The sequence below is a fragment of the Staurois parvus genome, unplaced genomic scaffold (genome assembly GCF_062004578.1).
Source record: "Staurois parvus isolate SC_StPar_1 unplaced genomic scaffold, SC_StPar_1.0 ptg001689l, whole genome shotgun sequence".
Classification (NCBI taxonomy): Eukaryota; Metazoa; Chordata; class Amphibia; order Anura; family Ranidae; genus Staurois; species Staurois parvus.
In genome coordinates, this window is record NW_028319485.1 from 714,486 (window position 1) to 737,318 (window position 22,833).

At 48.7% G+C, this 22,833-nt stretch overlaps 1 protein-coding gene across 1 annotated transcript in view; it reads right to left on the bottom strand.

Moving 5' to 3' along the window:
• Window positions 1–19,716, bottom strand: part of LOC149434746 (uncharacterized) — a 39,334-nt gene extending 19,618 nt beyond the window's left edge. Inside the window, exon 1 of the mRNA XM_089663448.1 lies at window positions 19,387–19,716. The gene's annotated coding sequence lies outside the window, so the exon portion shown is untranslated. The remainder of the gene's footprint in view (window positions 1–19,386) is intronic.
• Window positions 19,717–22,833: the final 3,117 nt, after the last annotated feature.

Below are 22,833 nucleotides of genomic sequence, written 5' to 3' on the forward strand. Positions count from 1 at the left end.
GAGTTATGAATGGCTTTGTATGTCAATGTTAGTAGTTTGAATTTAATGCGTTGAGCAATTGGGAGCCAGTGGAGGGAATGACACAGGGGGGTGGAGCCAGTGGAGGGAATGACAAAGGGGGGTGGAGGACACTGAGTGGAGGCCAGTGGAGGGAATGACAGAGGGGGGTGGAGGACACTGAGTGGAGGCCAGTGGAGGGAATGACAGAGGGGGGTGGAGGACACTGAGTGGAGGCCAGTGGAGGGAATGACAGAGGGGGGTGGAGGACACTGAGTGGAGGCCAGTGGAGGGAATGACAGAGGGGGGTGGAGGACACTGAGTGGAGGCCAGTGGAGGGAATGTCAGAGGGGGGTGGAGGACACTGAGTGGAGGCCAGTGGAGGGAATGACAGAGGGGGGTGGAGGACACTGAGTGGAGACCAGTGGAGGGAATGACAGAGGGGGGTGGAGGACACTGAGTGGAGACCAGTGGAGGGAATGACAGAGGGGGGTGGCAGAAGCAGAGTGGTTGGTGAGGTGGATGAGTCTGGTCGCTGAGTTCAGGATAGACTGAAGCGGGGATAGTCTGTGATGAGGGAGGCCGGTGAGGAGGGAGTTGCAGTAGTCCAGACGTGAGATAATAAGGGAGGGAACGAGTAGTTTAGTAGCGTCTGGGGTGAGGAATGAACGTATTTTGGAGATGTTGCAGAGGTGGAGCCTGCATGAGTTTGCCAACGATTGGACATGGGGTTGGAAGGATAGGTTTGAGTCCAGGGTGACACCCAGGACTTTGGCTTGTGGGGTGGGATTGATGGTGGCGTTGTTAGTCATGATGGAGAGTATGGGAGGGGGGCACAGGCTGGGGGGAAAATCAGGAGCTCGGTTTTGGAAAGGTTCAATTTGAGGAAATGGAGCAACATCCAGTTTGATATGTCGTTCAGTAGGTGGGTGATACGGGCGGAGACTGAAGGGGTGAGGGGTGGAGAGGTAGATTTGTGTACCATGGGCATAGAGGTGATAGTTGAAGCCGTGGGAGTGTATCAGTTTGCCAAGGGAGGAGGTGTAGATGGGGCCCGAGGACAGAGCCTTGAGGGACCCCAACAGAGAGGGGGAGGTGGTAGTGTTATAGGTAATGCTGAAGGAGCGCTGGGATAGATAGGAGAACCAGGAGAGGGCGGAGTCTCTGATGCCAAAGGAGTGCAGTTTATTAAGGAGAAGAGGGTGGTTGACGATGTCGAAGGCCGCAGAAAGGTTGAGGAGTAGGAGGACTGAGTGGTGGCCATTAGTTTTAGTGGTTAGCAGGTCGGTGATTTGAGTAAGGCGGTTTCGGTGGAGTGTAGGGCCGTTTCGGTGGAGTGTAGGGTGGTTTCGGTGGAGTGTAGGGGACGGAAGCCGGACTCTAGGGGATCGAGGAGGTTGTTGTCAGTGAGGTGGGTGTTAGGCGATCCTAGACTAAGCGCTCAAGGAGCTTGGAAGTAAATGGCAGCAGGGAGATGGGTCTGAGGTTGTTCAGGTCGGTGGGGTCCAGGGAGGGTTTTTTGAGTATGGGGGTGATGTGCACATGCTTTAGGGGGGAGGGAAATGCGCCAGTAGAGAGGGAGAGATTGAAGATGTGGGTGAGGGAGCGTAGGATGGAGGGGGAGGGTGACCGGAGGAGTTGTGTGGGGATGGGGTCAAGGAATGTACAATATAGATGTAAACTGACGGCGCTATATAAGTACCTGGAATAAATAATAATAATACACCTAGATCATCGATGACGAGGAGGAAGGTTCGGTCACAGATGATTGGTCCGTCTATAGCAGGGACAGGAGCCGGGACCAGGAATAGGAGATCCACCTGACTTACCCGTGTGCTCTGACATGGAGAAGATCCCATGCTGGCCCTATGGTGGCCGTGTGTTCAGGATGGAGACCGACAATCACAGGACCTTCTGGAAGCCGATCTAAAATGGCTGAGAGGAAAAAAAGTGTTCCCGGGACAGGAAGTGACACAGAACAGGAAGTGACACCGAACAGGAAGTGACTCCAGACAGATTTATACAGAGGGTGCAGTATGGAGAGCAGACACTAGATGGTGCTGGTCCAAAAAAACTGAATAGCATAAAACAGGGAAAGCTATCAAGTTATCTCATTACAGTGGATTAGATCTTTGTCCTCCATTTTGTTGTAGCCCGCCTGTCCCTCCTCCGGCGGCCATTTTCCCTTAGTCTGAGATGAATGCTGGCACATTGTGTCCCCTGATATTAGACATTAGCCGGGTGATTGTATACACACAGCGGGCAGATCTCAATCAATGTCACCCACTAGTCTATACTGTCACGGGGTTGGCCAGCCAATCATGTGGCTCCTATTCTGTCCTTCCAATGACCATTCCTAGTACATAGGACTCATCTTCCATACTACATTCATGATACAACAAGATGGAAACTCCCAATATACAGAGAAAATCTCCCATAAAATACATAAAAATCACATCTGCCCTAAAGGGCCATAAACATAAGAAGATTGCCCCCGACGCCCCCAGATTCATCTACAATACTAGCCAAGGTGTCATTGGTCCCCCTAATACACGGATAGTACCCCAATCCTGCATTCATACATGTGACAATACATCATGGATTCCTCCCGCTCTATATTATGTCTCCATACAAATCAGTCGCCATCCAATCCATCCATCTCACAAAAGCTCCAATACCCAGCAAATGTTTCCGTCTCCTCCTAGTAATAACCATGTGATCTCCATGAGAATAAAGCGCCAATTTGTGTCCTTATCCCCTCCCCCTACGCAGGATGTACACCCCTTCATGACCACGCCTCTTTATGTAACTGACAATTGCGCGGTCGTGCAACGCTGCACCCAAACTAAATATCCGTCCTTTCTTCACACAAATAGAGCTTTCTGTCGATGGGATGTCATCACCTGTGCGCTTTTTATTTTTCACGCCATAAACAAAAAAAGACCAAAAATTTTGAAGAAAAACAATATTTTGTACTTTCGGCTATAAAATATATAAAGTAACCTCAAAGTTAGTTATAAATTTCAGCCAAAATGTCTCCCGCTCCATGTTGTCCTCAAATACAACTCCAACCTCCACGCTGCTAAGCAAACCTACTACAACTCTCATCAAGATCCTCTCATCCAATCCTCGTCACTCTTCTCTACCCTTAATTCCTTACTCCGCCCCCCACTGCCTCCGCCCACCAACTTACTTACTGCACAGGAGATTGCCAGTCACTTCAAGAAGATGGACACAATTCGTGACGAGATCTCCAGTGTCAAGCTTCCTCCTCCAACCAACATACCAGACCCAACACCAAACTCAAGTGTCACGGTGTGCCAGGCTGTGCGCTCTCCCCCCTCTCAGCCCCACCCACCTCTCCCCCCTCTCATCATGTCACGGCCCTTTGAAGCCCTGCCATCCAGGATGAGAGGTGTGACTCCTGTCACCTCTCTGTCTCTATCCAGAGCAGCTGGAGGGGGAGAGATAGTTCCCTGAGGTGAGGTTCACACCTCTCCAGTCATCCAGCAGGAGAAGGGGCAGACCCCCCGCAGGGATGTGTCCGGCCGTGGCAGTCAGCATGGCCCCGGCAAGTACAGCATGGGATCAGGAGTTTCCTATGCCTGCACTCAGCGACTGAAAAAGGCTGTGCTCTCGTGAGCGTGGCCCATGTCATGGGGGTGTGTCTCGTTGCTGGGCAATGCGGCACGCCACCCCACGGTTGCTAGGATGACTGGGAGCATCCTACACTGGTCTTAAGAAGGCCGATGAGGAGCGTCCCAGGTCGTTCTGTTCACTACACAGCTGCTGGGAGGTCTGCGGTGAGGCAAGACCCCCACAGCCACTCTGCAAAGACCCCGGGATCGGTAGGATTATTACCAGCTGACACTCTGCAGTAATACCGGGATCGGGAGGATTATTACCAGCTGACACTCTGCAGTATTACCCGGGATTTACAGTATTATTACCCGCTGGGCACGCTGCCATACTCCAAGGACTGCTTTGCTGTGGGCCCCACAATACTCTGCCTAATACTCTGGGGCCCGGATTACCCACTGTTGCTGTGTGCTAGGACTACCTGTTGTGGGCCCCCCTATACTCTGCCTAATACTCTGGGGCCCGGATTACCCGCTGTTGCTGTGTGCTGAGGAGGGTTGCCCCCTGCTATCATCTGCTGTGAGCCAGGACATCCCTGCTGGGCCCGTGAGTGTCTGCACCCGTTTTATTCCCCTATGGACTGTCCATGAACTCTCCCCCCTTTCTCTTCTCTGTTTGGATTACAAACTGCCAGAGACTCTGACTTTGCCCCCTGGGGCCGGATTACAATTGTTTTGGGCCCTCTCCCTGCTCTTCCCCTACACTGGGCACTGAGACGCTACCTGCTGACCCCAATTGAGTGATTGTCATCTTTCAATAAAGCTTTGTGTGTTTATCATCTGCTCTGTGTGTTCTGTCCTGCCCCCCCCCCCCCCCGTAACAGGGGGTGTGTACTGTCCCGTCCTGGTATTAGGGGGTGTTTGTCCTGTCCTGCCTACCCCCATCACAGGGAGTGTTTGTACTGTCCTGGTATTTGGGGATGTTTGCACCATCCTGGTATTTGGGGGTGTTTGTCCTGTCCTGCCTACCCCGGTCACAGGGGGTGTGTACTGTCCTGTCCTGGTATTTGGGGGTGTTTGTACCGTCCTGGTATTTGGGGGTGTTTGTACCGTCCTGGTATTTGGGGGTGTTTGTACCGTCCTGGTATTTGGGGGTGTTTGTACCGTCCTGCCTACCCCCCGTCACAGGGGGTGTGTACTGTCCTGTCCAGGTATTTGGGGGTGTTTTTCCTGTCCACTACCGTCACAGGGGGTGTGTACTGTCCTGTCCTGGTATTTGGGGGTGCTTGTCCTGTCCTGCTTACCCCCCATCACAGGGGGTGTGTACTGTCCTGGTATTTGGGGGTGTTTGTCCTGTCCAGGTATTTGGGGGTGTTTGTCCTGTCCTGCCTACCCTCCGTCACAGGGGGTGTGTACTGTCCTGTCCTGGTATTTGGGGGTGTTTGTCCTGTCCTGCCTACCCCCCGTCACAGGGGGTGTGTACTGTCCTGTCCTGGTATTTGGGGGTGTTTGTCCTGTCCTGCCTACCCCCATCACAGGGAGTGTTTGTACTGTCCTGGTATTTGGGGGTGTTTGTACTGTCCTGGTATTTGGGGGTGTTTGTCCTGTCCTGCCTACCCTCCGTCACAGGGGGTGTGTACTGTCCTGTCCTGGTATTTGGGGGTGCTTGTCCTTTCCTGCCTACCCCCCGTCACAGGGGGTGTGTACTGTCTTGTCCTGGTATTTGGGGGTGTTTGCCCTGTCCAGGTATTTGGGGGTGTTTGTCCTGTCCACCCCAGTCACAGGGGGTGTGTACTGTCCCGTCCTGGTATTTGGGGGTGCTTGTCCTGTCCTGCTTACCCCCCATCACAGGGGGTGTGTACTGTCCTGGTATTTGGGGGTGTTTGTCCTGTCCTTGTATTTGGGGGTGTTTGTCCTGTCCTGCCTACCCCCCCATCACAGGGGGTGTGTACTGTCCTGTCCTGGAATTTGGGGGTGTTTGTACTGTCCTGGTATTTGGGGGTGTTTGTCCTGTCCTGCCTACCCCCCATCACAGGGGGTGTGTACTGTCCTGTCCTGGTATTTGGGGGTGTTTGTACCGTCCTGCCTACCCCCCGTCACAGGGGGTGTGTACTGTCCTGTCCTGGTATTTGGGGGTGTTTGTACTGTCCTGCCTACCCTCCGTCACAGGGGGTGTGTACTGTCCTGTCCAGGTATTTGGGGGTGTTTGTCCTGTCCACCCCCGTCACAGGGGGTGTGTACTGTCCTGTCCTGGTATTTGGGGGTGCTTGTCCTGTCCTGCTTACCCCCCATCACAGGGGGTGTGTACTGTCCTGGTATTTGGGGGTGTTTGTCCTGTCCTGGTATTTGGGGGTGCTTGTCCTGTCCTGGTATTTGGGGGTGCTTGTCCTGTCCTGCCTACCCCCCGTCACAGGGGGTGTGTACTGTCCTGTCCTGGTATTTGGGGGTGCTTGTCCTGCCTGCCCTCCATCACAGGGGGTGTTTGTACCGTCCTTATTTCAATGACCTCATTCTCCTCATGACTGCACTGTGTCTGGTATGGTGCTCTGTATATATATATAGTAAAGCATATAAACACTTCATACGTTAGGGACAGGGGCGTATTTACCGCAAACAAGGCGCTTGCCTTGGGCAGCATTTGTTAGGGACTCATGTGACAGGTGACAGAAAATGGGGACCAAGTGAGCTCAGCCATGGGATGGGAGAGAGTCTGTGGGCTTCTGGAGGGTGTAGAGGCCGACTCTGGTTCCCACACATGGGTGACACTGGGGATGGCTGGCTGCTTTATTTCCGGAGAGGTGCAGGTGAGTGCTAGAAGAACGCATCTCTAGAAAAGAACTATGAACTGTTTTGTCTCATAAACAGTGAAAGAAGTGGAGTTCTCTCTCAGCCGACCTCTCTCTGTGTTTGTTTCTCCCATAGAGAACCCCGAGAGTCCTGGATGGGAATGATTGGTTTCCCGTTTCCACAGACGGGACAATCAGCAGAGCTCTGCATACAAAGAGTGTCGTTTTCTCACCGAGAGATGAAGAGATTTTGTCTCTTAGTTATAAAACTGGTTGGTTGGCTAATGACTGCAAACAGAGAAAGATTTGGGATTTGTTTCTGCTTCAACAAATGCCTGAATTAGTTCCAAGCAGGGGCGGACTGACAACTTATGGGGCCCCCGGGAAACAGCAGATCATGGGGCCCCTGGGAAACAGGAGATCATGGGGCCCGTGTCCTTGCCCACACTCAAAAAAGCCTATAAAAAAGGTACCAGGAGCATTTCATGGGGCCCCCTACTGACCCCAGGCAGTGCCCGAGTGCTGGAATGGCCAGTCCGCCCCTGGTTCCAAGTTACAAAAAGCAATGGAGCCGTGAAAAAAGCAAAACTTGGACAAAGACCAGAGACTCTGTTTGCTGACTTCTCCGGTAATGATGATGAGAGAAGTAAATGTATTTCCTATTCCATCCTGAGAACATGGAGGCGGGGCCTACAGCTTTCTGCAAATACTACAGGAATATTACAAAGGACGGTGTCAGCAAGGGCCGGCAGACCAAGGTCAGGGATGAGGAAGATGAATGTGCGGTACTCTCCCTGAACATATACCACAATGGCACCATCAGGGCACAAGGCACCCAGGAAAATTAGAGGTCTTCCCCTAAATTAAAGATCAGGCCAACATCTAGAAGGTACAACAACTGGCCACTGCCCCAGTCTATAACTGGCCTTCACAGGAACACATGGAAGGGCGACGCATGTCAGACAATAAAAGAGAACAATTCCCAGCTCAACGTACCAACCAGCCTGCAAACAAACCGCATTGTCCTGTCTAACAGGATGTGTTACACACAGGGGTTCAGTTAGCACACATTTACAAATACATGTAGAAGCTGCACAGCCTCTTTGCTGCACCCCGATATTCTGCACTTCCTAACTCTACACATTTTGAGAGCCCCCATAGTAGAGGCACATGTATTGGATGGATAGACCGAGGGCAGGTGAACCTGAGGGAGCCCACCCCTCCTTAAAGGTACAGGAGCGCACTGGACACCCAGCATATAGCACAATGGCAGCTAAGGTGTCCAGTGCGCCCCCCTCACCAACATCTAGAAGGATCTACAAACTTCAGATAGAAATTGTGAGGAAAGATGCCAACTGAGACATTGTCCAAAGACATGCCCACCTCATGTCCCAAATAGCAATGCCCCCCAACTCCTCATAGACTGCTTACCTCATATAGGGAGAGACATTGTACAATACATGGAATGACTTTATAGACAGGTGACATAAATGTAAGGCAGCCCATACATGCTGGGATTTTCTTTCCTGCAACCATGGAAAATGACTTGATTCCCCTATCCACATAGTAAGTATTGATGGGGCAATCCATCCCGTGGAGCGATTGTGTTCTCCCAGTGGCACTCCCAGCGTCTTGTAGGATAGACACAGGTCTGTCCTACAAGAAATTCCACCTACAATGTAACTATTCCAACAAGAAAATACTCAATTGATGGAAGAGACAATGACCCTGAAAACACAAATGCAGCTCCACAGTCAGGAAGACAAAGTGCTCCTCAAGGAACAACAGACCGGTGAGACTAATCAATGTCCAACAATGACCGAGACAAAGACCAGCGACAGCCAAGTCAAGTCCGATAATCCTGAGACCACAGACAGACAATCACCAAACCACAAGAACAGACAACATACTCCTGAAATTGTCCTAATAATAGACTCCAATGGGAAATATCTAAACACCAAATGGCTCTTCCCAGGAAGAAGAGTCTCCAACATTCACCGTTCAACAATTGAATAATTAGTAGGAGTCATTAATAATCCATATTTCACCAACACCAAACATCTCATCATACACACAGACCCGAACATCATCCAGGGACAACAGGAAGTCATCGCCCACAAACTGTCACAACTAGCAGACATTGCACAGCAAAAATGTCCCCATTCCAAAGTAATCCTGTCCTCCCGACTTCTGAGGAAGGACACAGCAAACACCATAATCCAACGTATCAACACAGAGCTGGCAGACAAAACCAGGTCAGAGCCTGCCATTCACCTGGCACACCATCCCTCCATATACCCCAACACCTGCTACACACCAGTCTCTTGCTGTTTCATCACATCAGCAGCAGTGCACCACAAGGACCAGCCAGCCTGCTCTGTTTATAGACCTGCTCAAGGTATGTGCTCTTGTTCCTGAACATTCTGCAGTCAGCACATCTGAACTGATTGCCCCGCTATCTGCTCCTGGCCTGACATGATCACCGGCCTTATCAATAAGACTCGGTCCCAAGGTGAATAAGACCGGGATCAATAAATTATCATCTTCTTGAGGAGCAGAAGACTTAAAGCGGAGCTCCACCCAAAAGGGGAAGTTCTGCTTTAAGGACTGCTCCCCCGCTCCCCATTAAGGATTGGCACCTTTGGGGGCGGGGGGAGGAGCGGTACCCGAATTTGACAGGTACCCGCTCCCACTTTCGGTCTTATCACCTGGGTGTTCAGAAACGGAAGGTGTCCTCCCTCCCTGAAGTCTTTTGGGACATGTGACAGGTCCCAGAAGACTACAGGACCATTCATGAAGCGAAGCACTACTCGTGAATGCACAGTGGGTACCCGGCTGTGAAGCCGCAAGCTATCACAGCCGGGTGCCCACACTGAAGATGCCGGCCTCCTGGAATACAGGACAACTGGTGAAACAGGCTGAGGGGGACACACCGCGGGACCGAGGGACAGGTAAGTGACTGATTTTTAGAAGTCAGCAGTTACAGTTTTTGGAGCTGCTGACTTAGTTTTTGACAGGGTGAGTGGACTCCACTTTAAGCTGACCTCTCCACCATCACCTACGTCCTGGATTTTACCGGATGTGTGGGGCAAGAGCGAGGTATATCACCCTTGAGGCCACAATATACACAGAGTCCTATGTTGTGTTATAATCACAGATATGAACCCATCACTCATCAATGTCCTTACAGTGGTAGACTATGTCATCACAGATACGAGGCCTTCACTCATCAATGTCCTTACAGTGGCAGACTATGCCATCACAGATGTGAACCCTTCACTCATCAATGTCCTTACAGAGGTAGACTATGCCATCACAGATATGAGGCCTTCACTCATCAATGTCCTTACAGTGGTAGACTATGCCATCACAGTTACGAACCCTTCACTCATCAATGTCCTTACAGTGGTAGACTGTGCCATCACAGATATGAGGCCTTCACTCATCAATGTCCTTACAGTGGTAGACTATGCCATCACAGATACAAACCCTTCACTCATCAATGTCCTCACAGAGGTAGACTGTGCCATCACAGATATGAGGCCTTCACTCATCAATGTCCTTACAGTGGTAGACTATGCCATCACAGATGTGAACCCTTCACTCATCAATGTCCTTACAGTGGTAGACTATGCCATCACAGATGTGAACCCTTCACTCATCAATGTCCTTACAGTGGTAGACTTTGCCATCACAGATATGAACCCTTCACTCGTCAATGTTCTTACAGAGGCAGACTATGCCATCACAGATGTCAACCCTTCACTCAATGTCCTTACAGTGGTAGACTATGCCATCACAGATATGAGGCCTTCACTAGTCAATGTCCTTACAGTGGTAGACTATGCCATCACAGATATGAACCCTTCACTCGTCAATGTCCTTACAGTGGTAGACTATGCCATCACAGATATGAACCCTTCACTCATCAATGTCCTTACAGTGGTAGATTATGCCATCACAGATATGAACCCTTCACTCGTCAATGTCCTTACAGTGGTAGACTATGCCATCACAGATATGAACCCATCACTCGTCAATGTCCTTACAGTGGTAGACTATGCCATCACAGATATGAACCCTTCACTCGTCAATGTCCTTACAGTGGTAGACTATGCCATCACAGATATGAACCCTTCACTCATCAATGTCCTTACAGTGGTAGACTATGCCATCACAGATGTGAACCCTTCACTCGTCAATGTCCTTACAGTGGTAGACTATGCCATCACAGATATGAACCCTTCACTCGTCAATGTCCTTACAGTGGTAGACTATGCCATCACAGATATGAACCCTTCACTCGTCAATGTCCTTACAGTGGTAGACTATGCCATCACAGATATGAACCCATCACTCGTCAATGTCCTTACAGTGGTAGACTATGCCATCACAGATATGAACCCTTCACTCGTCAATGTCCTTACAGTGGTAGACTATGCCATCACAGATATGAACCCTTCACTCGTCAATGTCCTTACAGTGGTAGACTATGCCATCACAGATGTGAACCCTTTACTCGTCAATGTTCTTACAGAGGCAGACTATGCCATCACAGATATGAGCCCATCACTCGTCAATGTCCTTACAGAGGTAGACTATGCCATCACAGATATGAGGCCTTCACTCATCAATGTCCTTACAGCGGTAGACTATGCCATCACAGATACGAACCCTTCACTCATCAATGTCCTTACAGTGGTAGACTATGCCATCACAGATATGAGCCCATCACTCGTCAATGTCCTTACAGAGGTAGACTATGCCATCACAGATATGAGGCCTTCACTCATCAATGTCCTTACAGCGGTAGACTATGCCATCACAGATACGAACCCTTCACTCATCAATGTCCTTACAGTGGTAGACTATGCCATCACAGATATGAGGCCTTCACTCGTCAATGTCCTTACAGTGGTAGACTATGCCATCACAGACATGAGGCCTTCACTAGTCAATGTCCTTACAGTGGCAGACTATGCCATCACAGATATGAGGTCTTCACTCATCAATGTCCTTACAGCGGTAGACTATGCCATCACAGATATGAACCCTTCACTCATCAATGTCCTTACAGTGGTAGACTATGCCATCACAGATATGAGGCCTTCAATCGTCAATGTCCTTACAGTGGTAGACTATGCCATCACAGATATGAACCCATCACTCATCAATGTCCTTACAGAGGTAGACTATGCCATCACAGATATGAGGCCTTCACTCATCAATGTCCTTATAGAGGTAGACTATGCCATCACAGATATGAGGCCTTCACTCATCAATGTCCTTACAGTGGTAGACTATGCCATCACAGATATGAACCCTTCACTCGTCAATGTCCTTACAGTGGCAGACTATGCCATCACAGATATGAGGCCTTCACTCGTCAATGTCCTTACAGTGGTAGACTATGCCATCACAGATTTGAACCCTTCACTCATCAATGTCCTTACAGAGGTAGACTATGCCATCACAGATGTGAACCCTTCACTCATCAATGTCCTTACAGAGGTAGACTATGCCATCACAGATATGAGGCCTTCACTCGTCAATGTCCTTACAGTGGTAGACTATGCCATCACAGATGTGAACCCTTCACTCATCAATGTCCTTACAGAGGTAGACTATGCCATCACAGATAGGAGGCCTTCACTCAATGTGCTTACAGAGGTAGACTATGCCATCACAGATATGAACCCTTCACTCATCAATGTCCTTACAGTGGCAGACTATGCCATCACAGATATGAGGCCTTCACTCATCAATGTCCTTACCGTGGCAGACTATGTCATCACAGATACGAGGCCTTCACTCGTCAATGTCCTTAAAGTGGTAGACTATGCCATCACAGATATGAGTCCTTCGTGAGGCCTTTACTCATCAATGTCCTTACAGAGGTAGACTATGCCATCACAGATATGAGGCCTACACTCCTCAATGTCCTTACAGAGGTAGACTATGTCATCACAGATGTGAAGCCTTCACTCGTAAATGTCTTTTCGGTGGTAGACTATGTCATCACAGATATGAACCCATCACTCATCAATGTCCTTACAGAGGTAGACTATGCCATCACAGATATGAACCCCTTCACTCATCAATGTCCTTACAGTGGCAGACTATGCCATCACAGATATGAACCCTTCACTCGTCAATGTCCTTACAGTGGCAGACTATGCCATCACAGATATGAACCCTTCACTCGTCAATGTCCTTACAGTGGCAGACTATGCAATCACAGATATGAACCCTTCACTCGTCAATGTCCTTACAGTGGCAGACTATGCCATCACAGATATGAGGCCTTCACTCATCAATGTCCTTACAGTGGCAGACTATGCCATCACAGATATGAGGCCTTCACTCATCAATGTCCTTACAGTGGCAGACTATGTCATCACAGATATGAACCCTTCACTCATCAATGTCCTTACAGTGGCAGACTATGTTATCACAGATATGAACCCATCACTCATCAATGTCCTTACAGAGGTAGACTATGCCATCACAGATATGAGGCCTTCACTCGTCAATGTCCTTACAGAGGTAGACTATGCCATCACAGATACAAACCCTTCACTCATCAATGTCCTTACAGTGGTAGACTATGCCATCACAGATATGAACCCATCACTCATCAATGTCCTTACAGTGGTAGACTATGCCATCACAGATATGAACCCTTCACTCATCAATGTCCTTACAGTGGTAGACTATGCCATCACAGATATGAGGCCTTCACTCATCAATGTCCTTACAGTGGTAGACTATGCCATCACAGAAATGAGGCCTTCACTCGTCAATGTCCTTACAGTGGTAGACTATGCCATCACAGATATGAACCCTTCACTCGTCAATGTTCTTACAGAGGCAGACTATGCCATCACAGATGTCAACCCTTCACTCAATGTCCTTACAGTGGTAGACTATGCCATCACAGATATGAGGCCTTCACTAGTCAATGTCCTTACAGTGGTAGACTATGCCATCACAGATATGAACCCTTCACTCGTCAATGTCCTTACAGTGGTAGACTATGCCATCACAGATATGAACCCTTCACTCATCAATGTCCTTACAGTGGTAGACTATGCCATCACAGATATGAACCCTTCACTCGTCAATGTCCTTACAGTGGTAGACTATGCCATCACAGATATGAACCCTTCACTCGTCAATGTCCTTACAGTGGTAGACTATGCCATCACAGATATGAACCCTTCACTCGTCAATGTCCTTACAGTGGTAGACTATGCCATCACAGATATGAACCCTTCACTCGTCAATGTCCTTACAGTGGTAGACTATGCCATCACAGATATGAACCCATCACTCGTCAATGTCCTTACAGTGGTAGACTATGCCATCACAGATGTGAACCCTTTACTCGTCAATGTTCTTACAGAGGCAGACTATGCCATCACAGATGTGAACCCTTCACTCAATGTCCTTACAGTGGTAGACTATGCCATCACAGATATGAGGCCTTCACTCATCAATGTCCTTACAGTGGTAGACTATGCCATCACAGATATGAACCCTTCACTCATCAATGTCCTTACAGTGGTAGACTATGCCATCACAGTTGTGAACCCTTCACTCATCAATGTCCTTACAGTGGTAGACTATGACATCACAGATATGAGGCCTTCACTCATCAATGTCCTTACAGTGGTAGACTATGCCATCACAGATGTGAACCCTTCACTCATCAATGTCCTTACAGTGGTAGACTATGCCATCACAGATATGAACCCATCACTCGTCAATGTCCTTACAGTGGTAGACTATGCCATCACAGATATGAACCCTTCACTCGTCAATGTCCTTACAGTGGTAGACTATGCCATCACAGATGTGAACCCTTCACTCATCAATGTTCTTACAGTGGTAGACTATGCCATCACAGATATGTGCCCATCACTCATCAATGTCCTTACAGTGGTAGACTATGCCATCACAGATATGTGCCCATCACTCATCAATGTCCTTACAGAGGTAGACTATGCCATCACAGATACGAACCCATCACTCATCAATGTCCTTACAGTGGTAGACTATACCATCACAGATATGAACCCATCACTCATCAATGTCCTTACAGTGGTAGACTATGCCATCACAGATATGAACCCATCACTCATCAATGTCCTTACAGTGGTAGACTATGCCATCACAGATATGAACCCTTCACTCATCAATGTCCTTACAGTGGTAGACTATGCCATCACAGATATGAGGCCTTCACTCATCAATGTCCTTACAGTGGTAGACTATGCCATCACAGAAATGAGGCCTTCACTCGTCAATGTCCTTACAGTGGTAGACTATGCCATCACAGATATGAACCCTTCACTAGTCAATGTTCTTACAGAGGCAGACTATGCCATCACAGATGTCAACCCTTCACTCAATGTCCTTACAGTGGTAGACTATGCCATCACAGATATGAGGCCTTCACTAGTCAATGTCCTTACAGTGGTAGACTATGCCATCACAGATATGAACCCTTCACTCGTCAATGTCCTTACAGTGGTAGACTATGCCATCACAGATATGAACCCTTCACTCATCAATGTCCTTACAGTGGTAGACTATGCCATCACAGATATGAACCCTTCACTCGTCAATGTCCTTACAGTGGTAGACTATGCCATCACAGATATGAACCCTTCACTCGTCAATGTCCTTACAGTGGTAGACTATGCCATCACAGATATGAACCCTTCACTCGTCAATGTCCTTACAGTGGTAGACTATGCCATCACAGATATGAACCCTTCACTCGTCAATGTCCTTACAGTGGTAGACTATGCCATCACAGATATGAACCCATCACTCGTCAATGTCCTTACAGTGGTAGACTATGCCATCACAGATGTGAACCCTTTACTCGTCAATGTTCTTACAGAGGCAGACTATGCCATCACAGATGTGAACCCTTCACTCAATGTCCTTACAGTGGTAGACTATGCCATCACAGATATGAGGCCTTCACTCATCAATGTCCTTACAGTGGTAGACTATGCCATCACAGATATGAACCCTTCACTCATCAATGTCCTTACAGTGGTAGACTATGCCATCACAGATGTGAAGCCTTCACTTGTAAATGTCCTTACAGTGGTAGACTATGCCATCATGTCCTCCTCCTCCTAGACCTCTCTGCGGCTTTTGACACAGTCGACCACCCCCTCCTCCTTAATAAACTACTCTCCCTTGGCATCAGAGACACCGCTCTCTCTTGGTTCTCGTCCTATCTATCCCAACGCTCCTTCAGCGTTTCCTACAACGGCGCCACCTCCTCTTCCCTCCCCCTCTCTGTTGGGGTCCCCCAGGGCTCTGTCCTTGGACCCCTTCTCTTCTCCATCTACACCTCCTCCCTTGGCAAACTCATACACTCCCACGGCTTCAACTACCACCTCTATGCTGATGATACTCAAATCTACCTATCCACCCCTCACCTCACCCCCACATTCTCCGCCCGCATCACTCACCTCCTAAACGACATCTCTGACTGGATGTTGCTCCATTTCCTCAAACTCAACCTCTCCAAAACCGAGCTTCTCGTCTTTCCCCCTTCCCGTGCCCCCCCCCCCATCCTTTCCATCACTACCAACAACACCACCATCAATCCCGCCCAGCAAGCCAAGGTCCTTGGCGTCATTCTGGACTCAAACCTTTCCTTCCAACCTCATGTCAAATCACTCACAAATACATGCAGGCTCCACCTTCGCAACATTGCCAAAATACGCTCCTTCCTTACCCCAGACACCACTAAACTACTCGTTCACTCCCTGATTATCTCACGCCTTGACTACTGCAACTCCCTCCTCATCGGCCTACCCCAGTGCAAACTCTCCCCGCTTCAGACCATCCTGAACTCAGCTGCCAGACTCATCCACCTCACCAGCCGCTCCACCTCTGCCACCCCCCTCTGCCTCTCCCTCCACTGGCTCCCCATTGCCCAACGCATTAAATTCAAACTGCTCACTCTGACCTATAAAGCCATTCACAACACTGCCCCTAACTACCTCACTGACCTGATTCCCAAGTACCACCCTACCCGTACCCTTCGCTCTTCACAGGACCTCCTTCTATCTTGCTCCCTGGTCTCCTCCTCCCATGCACGACTGCAAGACTTCTCCAGGTCCTCCCCCATCCTCTGGAACTCACTACCCCAATCCATCAGACTGTCACCTTCCCTCCTCACCTTCAGGCGCTCCCTGAAAACCCACCTCTTCAGGGAAGCCTACCCCACCCTCACCTAACAGCCGCTGCCCTTCCCTCCTCCTACCACTCCATCCCCCACAGCCATTTCCTCCTGTACCTCTACCCCCTCCCTCCTAGATTGTAAGCTCGAAAGAGTAGGGCCCTCTTACCCCTTGTGTGCTGTTTGTAGTTACTGTACTGTTTCATGTATTGTCCCCCCTCTATTGTACAGCGCTGAGCAAACCCTTTGGCGCTATATAAACTCGATAAATAAATAAATAAATAAATAACCCTTCACTCATCAATGTCCTTACAGTGGTAGACTATGACATCACAGATATGAACCCTTCACTCATCAATGTCCTTACAGTGGTAGACTATGCCATCACAGATATGAACCCTTCACTCATCAATGTCCTTACAGTGGTAGACTATGCCATCACAGATATGAACCCATCACTCGTCAATGTCCTTACAGTGGTAGACTATGCCATCACAGATATGAACCCTTCACTCGTCAATGTCCTTACAGTGGTAGACTATGCCATCACAGATGTGAACCCTTCACTCATCAATGTCCTTACAGTGGTAGACTATGCCATCACAGATATGTGCCCATCACTCATCAATGTCCTTACAGTGGTAGACTATGCCATCACAGATATGTGCCCATCACTCATCAATGTCCTTACAGAGGTAGACTATGCCATCACAGATACGAACCCATCACTCATCAATGTCCTTACAGTGGTAGACTATGCCATCACAGATACGAGGCCTTTACTCATCAATGTCCTTACAGTGGTAGACTATGCCATCACAGATATGAGGCCATCACTCATCAATGTCCTTACAGTGGTAGACTATGCCATCACAGATATGAACCCATCACTCATCAATGTCCTTACAGTGGTAGACTATGCCATCACAGATATGAACCCATCACTCATCAATGTCCTTACAGTGGTAGACTATGCCATCACAGATATGAACCCATCACTCATCAATGTCCTTACAGTGGTAGACTATGCCATCACAGATATGAACCCTTCACTCATCAATGTCCTTACAGTGGTAGACTATGCCATCACAGATATGAACCCTTCACTCGTCAATGTCCTTACAGTGGTAGACTATGCCATCACAGATATGAACCCTTCACTCGTCAATGTCCTTACAGTGGTAGACTATGCCATCACAGATATGAGGCCATCACTCGTCAATGTCCTTACAGTGGTAGACTATGTCATCACAGATATGAACCCTTCACTCATCAATGTCCTTACAGTTAATCCACAAACATCTATCAGACCACAACCAACTACTTCTATATAAAATAAATCTTCAAACAAACCATCTCTAAACCTCCAGACTTATGTCTGCAACCTGCCACTATTATTTAAATGGTCCAAACAAACAGTCTACCACAAAATGCAGAAAGGTAACTGAAACTGAAAACAAAAAAACTGCCAGAAAACTACACCTATGAGGTAAGTGCACGAGGTGTGAACCCGGCAGCAAAGAACCTCCATAAAATATCACACACCATTGTAGAAACATCCCAGCTGAGAAAAGTCATCCACAAGAAACCATCCAACAAACAACCCAATAAATGGATCAACAGAGAATACAAAGCATTAAGGAACACCTTACAGACTGTCCATGGCATCCTACAGCAAGATACAAACACTGAGACCCCGACGACACCGACCTAAGGAGGGCCCATGGCATCCTATGGCATCCTACAGAAAGATACAAACACCGGGACCCCGACAACACCGACCTAAGGAGGGCCCATGGCATCCTACAGAAAGATACAAACACCGAGACCCCGACGACACCGACCTAAGGAGAGCCCATGGCATCCTACAGAAAGATACAAACACCGGGACCCCGACGACACCGACCTAAGGAGGGCCCATGGCATCCTACAGAAAGATACAAACACCGGGACCCCGACGACACCGACCTAAGGAGGGCCCATGGCATCCTACAGAAAGATACAAACAAATCCTTCCATAAATGTCCAAATCTCCCAGGAATAGAGATCTCATCTTACTAAACAAATCTGCTGCACCCGGACATAGGCTTTAGTTTTCTGTACCAGAGGTGACGGCACCTTATCAGGTAAAGTATCTGCTGGAAAATATAAAGATCCCCCTCCCCCCACTACTGACCTACCTGGTGGGAAGGGTGGTGGTTTCTGTATCTTAGGTAATGTATATAATAGCAGTGTAATGGGATGTTGTGTCCATAAATCCTCTGAAATATCCTTTGAAATGCCCCCCTTCCTCAGCCCTCCATCTAATATAGATCTCAATGTTCTCTGTAGACCTAATACAGGGTCACCTGACAATTTCTCATATACATGTAAATCAGATGATTGTCACATGACCTCATTGTCATCATATGCTGTGTCCAGAATGACAACCCATCCCCCTTATCAGCTGGCTTCATTGTTATATCTCCCCTTGCTGCTAATGATGACAATGCACCTTTCTCCTCAATGGTCCCATGATTAGGACATGACCCCATAGTTCCTGATTATAGACTGTCATACTTTACCATCCAAATGAAGGAACATTTCTGCTGCTGCATATGTAGTGGGTGGTGGAAACTTCCATTTTGTGTGTAAACCTCAGACAGACCTACTCAGTGGTGTGACTACAGATGATCCCTCAATATGGCCTCTCCAGGAATAATGTCCCTTCAATCTAATATTCCTGAAACATCTATACAAGTCCTGTGCCAACAAACCTTCATGATACCTTTAGGGCTAAAGCCCAAACCTTTCCCCAGAAGGTCCATCTTACCCAATGTCAGTCCAGCGGAGGTGAAGGTGACAATTCCGTCTATTCCTGTTGATGATGAATCATCTGTTGGGATGGTTGGATGAGTGGGAGATCCCTTGTTGCAGTGTTGGTGTTTCCTACCTCCCCTATGGCCGGATCTCTGCCGTTTCCTTGATTCTGATGGACAAAACGAGGCCAGTGTTGTCCCTCTATAGATCCTAATAAAGCTCCACCAGCAGAGGAGGGAAGTGATGGCTCAGAGGCTGTAGAAGAAGGTCTAGTGAGCAGTCTAGATGGACGAGGTGAGTCTTGTGTAGGTGGTGCTCCAAGAGTACGCCTGATTAGTAGACGTTTAGATGTTGGACTCCTTCAGCTGCTTGGCTGACAATGCAGACTGCAGTGTAGACTCCACCTGTGTGATCTGTACAGCCAGAGCAGCTTCTTCCTTCTTGGGAAATGAGAACAATGGAGCTTTTGTTTAGGACTTGCGCAAACAGACCATTGGACTCCTCCCTGTCCACAAACAGACCATTGGACTCCTCCCTGTCCACAAACAGACCATTGGACTCCTCCCTGTCCGCAAACAAAGCTGGGTTCAGTTGGCCTCCCAGCCCCCTTGGAATACGCGGTGCTGTCTAATGTTCAGCTAAAGTTCTGCCATGTCACCCCAATGACCCTTGTCTTCTCAGGAGGATATAGATCTGGTGTTATTTCCCCCCAAGAAAACCTCCATCTCCTCCACTGAAGACACCCCCTCTCCCCCCCACAGAAGACACCCCTCCCCCACTAAAGACACCCTCTACACTGAGATCACCTCTTACCCATCCTTTCCTGCACTAGAGGACACCCCTCCCCCTCTTACATGGAGCTGCAGTCGGAGACAGACAAGAAGCTGAAGAAGAAATGTCTGGAGAGATCAGGATGGAAGAAGCCATAGAGGGAGACTACTGGGGTCACAGCAGCTATTGAAGGGAGAGAGGGGAACCATGGGGGGCAATGTGGTGTCACTAAGTGGGGGGGTACCATGGGGGGGCAATGTGGTGTCACTAAAAGAAAAGGAGAGAGGAACTATGGAGAGCAAAGTAGGGTCATCATAATGGAGGGAAGGAACTATGGAGGACAACGTGGGGGTCATCATAATGGAGGGGAGGAACTGTGGAGGAAACGTGGGGTCATCATAATGGAGGGGAGGAACTATGGAGGACAACGTGGGGTCACCATAATGGAGGGAAGGAACTGTGGAGGAAACGTGGGGTCATCATAATGGAGGGGAGGAACTATGGAGGACAACGTGGGGTCATCATAATGGAGGGGAGGAACTGTGGAGGAAACGTGGGGTCATCATAATGGAGGGGAGGAACTATGGAGGACAACGTGGGGTCATCATAATGGAGGGAAGGAACTATGGAGGAAAATGGGAGGGTCATCATAATGGAAGAGAGGAACTATGGAAGACAACGTGGGGTCATCATAATGGAGGGGAGGAACTATGGAGGACAATGTGGGGTCATAATAATGGAGGGGAGGAACTATGGAGGACAATGTGGGGTCACTATGGGGGGAGGGGCAATGCAGGGAACATAGGAGGGGGTGACAAGGTACATACTGGGGGGTTCTGGAATAGAAAACGATTTCTTTTTACTTTCCCCAAACAATGTAATAGGAGAACCCCCAGACACCCTATCAGTCTGTATGGAATGGGGCAGATCCTTGTATTACAGAGTTGATGGAGAATGTGGGGTCATCATAATGGAGGGGAGGAACTATGGAGGACGATGTGGGGTCATCATAATGAAGGGGAGGAACTATGGAGGACGATGTGGGGTCATCATAATGGAGGGAAGGAACTATGAAGGACAACGTGGGGTCATCAGAATGGAGGGGAGAACTATGGAGGACAACGTGGGGTCATCATAATGGAGGGAAGGAACTATGGAAGACAATGTGGGGTCATCATAATGGAGGGGAGGAACTATGGAGGACAATGTGGGGTCATCATAATGGAGGGGAGGAACTATGGAGGACGATGTGGGGTCATCATAATGGAGGGGAGAACTATGGAGGACAATGGGGGGTCATCATAATGGGGGGAAGGAACTATGGAGTACAATAGTGGATCATCATAATGGAGGGGAGGAACTATGGAGGAAAATGGGAGGGTCATCATAATGGAGGGGAGAACTATGGAGGACAATGTGGGGTCATCATAATGGAGGGGAGGAACTATGGAGGACGATGTGGGGTCATCATAATGGGGGGAAGGAACTATGGAGGACAATGGGGTCATCATAACGGAGGGAAGGAACTATGGAGGAAAATGGGGGGGTCATCTTAATGGAGGGGAGGAACTATGTAGGACAATGTGGGGTCATCATAATGGGGGGAAGGAACTATGGAGGACAAGGCGGGTCATCATAATGGAGGAGAGGAACTGTGGAGGACAATGTGGGGTCATCATAATGAAGGGGAGGAACTATGGAGGACAATGTGGGGTCATCATAATGGGGGGAAGGAACTATGGAGGACAAGGCGGGTCATCATAATGGAGGAGAGGAACTGTGGAGGACAATGTGGGGTCATCATAATGAAGGGGAGGAACTATGGAGGACAATGTGGGGTCATCATAATGGAGGGGAGGAACTATGGAGGACAATGTGGGGTCATCATAATGGAGGGGAGGAACTATGGAGGACAATGTGGGGTCATCATAATGGAGGGGAGGAACTATGGAGGACAATGTGGGGTCATCATAATGGAGGGGAGGAACTATGGAGGACAATGTGGGGTCACTATGGGGGGAGGGGCAATGCAGGGAACATAGGAGGGGGGACAAGGTACATATTGGGGGGTTCTGGAACAGAAAACTATTTTTTTTGACTTTCCCCAAACGATGTAATAGGAGGACCCCCAGACACCCCATCAGTCTGTATGGAATGGGGCAGATCCTTGTACTATGGAGGTGATGGTGGATGTAAAGGAGATTGTACAATCAGATTGTATCGTGTATGGTCACCTTTAGGGCTCATTCACACCAACAGTCCATCTGGCCATACACTAGTAGATTTTCCAATGACCGTCCGTACAAACATTCATGTGACAATTGTCATCTGTACCTCGGATGACATGACCAATGTCCTTCTCATTTCCTGGGGAAATCCTTTGTTTTGGAATGAATGGATCATCATAATGGAGGGGAAGAACTATGGAGGACAATATATGGGCATTAGAGATGAGCGAATCGAACCAGGCGAACCGGAATTCGATACGAATTTCAGGAAATATTCGATTCGCGTCGAATCCGAAATTTTGCCTACTTCGGGTGCGCGAATCGAATATTTCCCGATCAGCCGGCAAAAGTGTCCCTGCAGTGAGCTCCGCTATTTCTGACAGTTCTCTGACAGAAGGAACACATGTACAGCGGTTGAAACATTGTATCTATTAGTTTCCATTTAGGATACAGATGTTTCA